General features: G+C 39.5%; 1 long non-coding RNA gene across 1 annotated transcript in view; it reads right to left on the bottom strand.

Annotated features, from left to right (window-relative positions):
* Positions 1-4,035, bottom strand: part of LOC116873324 — a 46,510-nt gene that overhangs the window by 25,408 nt on the left and 17,067 nt on the right. The gene's annotated exons all lie outside the window — the stretch shown is intronic.

The following is a 4,035-nucleotide window of genomic DNA, read 5'->3' as shown; positions in this document are numbered from 1 at the left end:
TTTCTTTGTTTCATTGTAAATTTAGGCACAGAAAGTTGAGGCAATGCATATGGAACTTCTTGTCCATTCTACTTTGATTCCCTTTGGGTTTGTCCTGGTTTTTTGGTCTGTTTATTTGTCCAGAGATTATTACCTAGAGAGTCCTTGGGTGATCTTCCAGTGGTGCCTGACCCAGGGGAATTAGAAGCACAGTTTCTGTGCATGCTATCCTGTACATTTTTTTTTTCCCCATTAGGAGAGAGTCTGTGGCTTTCACAAGATTCTCAAAGGGGTGTAGGACTTCAAAAGCTTATGAATTCCTGCTTTGGATCTTTGGTTTATGGGGCAGTGAAACTTTGTATGTTTGCTTTAACGATCGAGACACAGCATTTTATGTGAATGAGAACAAGGGAGTGGTGGAGAAAAACAGCTTGGAGGGCATTATTATCTTTCCCAATCTTCATTTCTTGTCATGAATTATTAATCATGAGGTAACACTTCATCTGATGCTTTGAAAACTCTCCCCCTGGTAAGAACAGCCTAATTGAATTGGAGGAAGTGGAGCAGGAAGAGCTAAACGTGGACATTGATGGTTTCACCAAAAGCAATTATACACCCTACAGCCTTCTCCACCTGTTTGAAAACCCAAGGCCCACTAATTCTCATGCCACAAGGGAACGGATGGGAAAGTAGAGGAAAAATTAAAATTGTGGAGCTTCAAACATATCCTCCTTGAGACTACTTCATTATAGCTAAGGGGTGTATGGGGGGATAAGGGAGGATAAGTGGTGTGGGCAGGGGTCTGATATACGGGAGATGAGGGCGTAAACCAGTTCAGTCTCTCTCGAGGGCATTTTGGCAGAGTAACAAAAACTTTAACACAAGCATACTTCTACCCAGTAATTCCAATTGCAGCAATGCATATATCTTAAACTTTAAAATAATTCATATGCATAATAGAATATGGAAGAGTCATTAGAAATCATGATGAAATACATTTTGATATGAAACTATGGTTTTGATATTTTGTGTAAAAAAGGCAATAAACCAGTATGTATGTACACAGAGTATAGTATAATACACATTGATGAGAAATGTAATACTACGGAACTGAGGAATATGTGCCTTAAGGCACATTTTGATGTAATATAAACATGGAAAATGTCTGGTAGGATATGCACTAAATGATAAAAATGGTCCCCAGTGGCTACTGTGATTGCAGTTAATTTATTTTTGCTTATCTTTATTTTCATTTCATTTTCTGCAATAAGCATATACTTTTTTGTCATTAAATGTACAGATACAAATTTAGACAATATCTTCTTTTGAAAATATAGACTCCAGGTCAAAAATAGTTGTATTAGCAGAGGACCAACTCTCGCCAACTCCCAAAGGTTGGGTCCCACACACAGAAACTGAAACAGACAGAGGTGATGGAGAATGCCCTTCCTCCTTGCAGATGACCAGGAGAGGCCAGCCTGGGCTTTTTTCCTGGGACTGAACCACTCCTTTCTTTTCACAGCCAGGTCACACCAAGGGAGTTTCAGCTATGTCAAATGGTGCATAGAAGGCTTTTAAAGACATTTGGAAATAAAAGGAAAAAATTCAAAAACAAACCAACAAAAACCCCCAAATAAAACATCTTGACTCTACCAGAATTTCCTACTTTGTGCTGCTTACATGCTGACTTCCCTCAGCTGCCTGTGCTTACTCTGATCATGGCATCTTCTGAACTGGGCTGGAATTACCCTGTCTGTCCTCCTTGCAGAATGCACACTCTCTGTGTCTTAGTTTCCACTCTACCCCAGTGCCTAGCCCAACACTCCCAACATCAGTGAATGCTGAGTGAATACACTATAAAAGCAATGGATGGATGAAGGGCAGCAAGAAACTACCAACTTTGCTACGCTGGATTCCCAAAAAGCAAATGCAATGAAATCCAAGGGCGGGAAACAGATATTTCTGCAAAGAGTAGAGTAGAACGGGCAGGTGTCTCCAAGGGATAGGAAAGGAGGACTCAAGATGGTGCCTGTGGGGACTGGGAAGGGCTAGCAAGGAGAGAAGGGGTGCTGCAGAAACCAAGCTAAAGTGAAAAGGCAAAGATGGGTTGTTGCAGTTACATTCTATGATTGTAAATGACATTACTGCAGGCATGGGGGAACAAAGGTTGTTTAGTTTGCAGAGAAGTGGATTCTTGAATGGGTGAAAATTAAATCTGCGGGATGATTTGATGTGGAGACAGCACACAAGACGATTTTAGCCACGTAAACAAGAATGGCCGTGTGCGATGATTTCTATTCAACCCCCCTGGCTTCCTGGCCTAAGCTGATTATTATTAAGCATTTATGTGGCATTTCATATGTACAAGTGCTTTACAATCATTTATTATTTATTCCTCACAACGTGAGAAAGCCACAAATCAAGGGCAGGGATAAAGTTAATACAATTTTATTAAACAAGAGGGGTGTGCCTAGCAGCAGGCTCAGCTACAACCAGGGAGTGTGACCTCACAGGAGAGAAGAAACATGACAATTACTTTTTCTTTTTTTGTGTTGCAATTTACACTTTTAATCAGTATTAAGTCAGGTGACCTTGCACACCTGGGAGAGCTCCTGGGAGCCTGGAAACCTGGTGTGCCAACTCGAGGGAAAGCCTGCCTCAGAATCTGTCATTTCCATCACCAGTTTCCTCCCTCCCTCCCCTTTCCTGCTGTCTCCATTTTATTTCTTCTATTTCATTTCTCTTTTTCTGTTTTTTCCATCATGCCCCATCTCTCCTTTTGTTTGTTCCTATTTCTTCCTCTCTTCATCCCTGTCTTCTTCCCCTTCCCTTTCATCTCTCTTTCTGACTCTCTTTCTCTTCTCTGCTTCTTTCCCTGCTTGCTGTCTCTCCTTCTCTCTCCTCCCACAGACACACAGAGATACACACAGACATTACACACAGAGAAAGCAGCAGAATCTAATTGTAGGAGGTACAAAAGGTCATTTCCTCTTTAAGACAGCAGTCCTTCACTGCCTTCTTCTGAGACCTGACACATGGAAAATTTTAACTCGATTTGTACAGAGAGAATAATGCCAGTGTTAATCCAAGTTGCTTGGAAGGTCATTTAAAAACCATTCCAGGTTGTTTTACTCCCACTGCTAGTGTTCTTCAGGCACTTCTCATAAATGCTAATGAATAATTCACCTTGGTAGTATAGACAAACACAGGCTGGTGGTGTTATTTGGAAATCATTCAAATTGACTAATTAGTCATTTCCCTTAGATTTTATTTAACAAAGGAAAAAGGATCTTGAGATATTTGGTAAATCATACATTACGTTACTAAAATCTTAATAACTCATATTAATTTGGGGAAGGGCTGAACACATTTAGTGAAAAAGCCTGAATGGTTGCAATTTTTTAAAATTATATATAAATTTATTACATTCTAGGTAGAATCTTATTAGACACTGAACAAAAATATCTTAGCTAGAGGTCCTAATTTTGAGAAATAGATAAGAATCATTTGTTATTAATACATATATTGAAACAAAGAATAATAAATGAACACTCTCCCTAAAATCACTTTAAATACTATTATTCATTCATGACCACCTACTATGTGTAGGATACACTGTTCTGCATTCAAGCAATAGAACAGGCAACTGACACAAAAAGTCCTTACTTTCATGCAGTTTACATTCTAGTGGGGATATTTTATAAATATAGAGAAAGGTAATTGTTAGATGATTAGATAGATAAAAATGAATGGATGTCACATAATGACAAGTGGTAGGCAGAAAATAGAAAGTGATTGGGTATGTTTTGGGGTATGTTGGATGCTATTTTTGGAGAGGTGAGGAAAAGCCTGTGGGGAAGGTGACAGTAGAGCAGAGACCAAATATTGAGAAGGAATCACTGTTAGGATCTGAGCATTTCAGGGAGGTGGATAAGCAATGTGTAAGAGCCCTGAGGTGGGAACAAGCTCTCTGTGTTAAAATCTCATGTGTTTATAGCCTAGTGAAAAACAAAAGAGTGGTAGGAGAAAAGGGCTAAGTCTGGCCAGAGACCAAAT

Source organism: Lontra canadensis, unplaced genomic scaffold (genome assembly GCF_010015895.1).
Source record: "Lontra canadensis isolate GAN:19392208 unplaced genomic scaffold, GSC_riverotter_1.0 scaffold33, whole genome shotgun sequence".
Lineage (NCBI taxonomy): Eukaryota > Metazoa > Chordata > Mammalia > Carnivora > Mustelidae > Lontra > Lontra canadensis.
The sequence above is the reverse complement of the archived record's forward strand: the minus strand, read 5'-3'. Positions and strand labels throughout refer to the sequence as shown.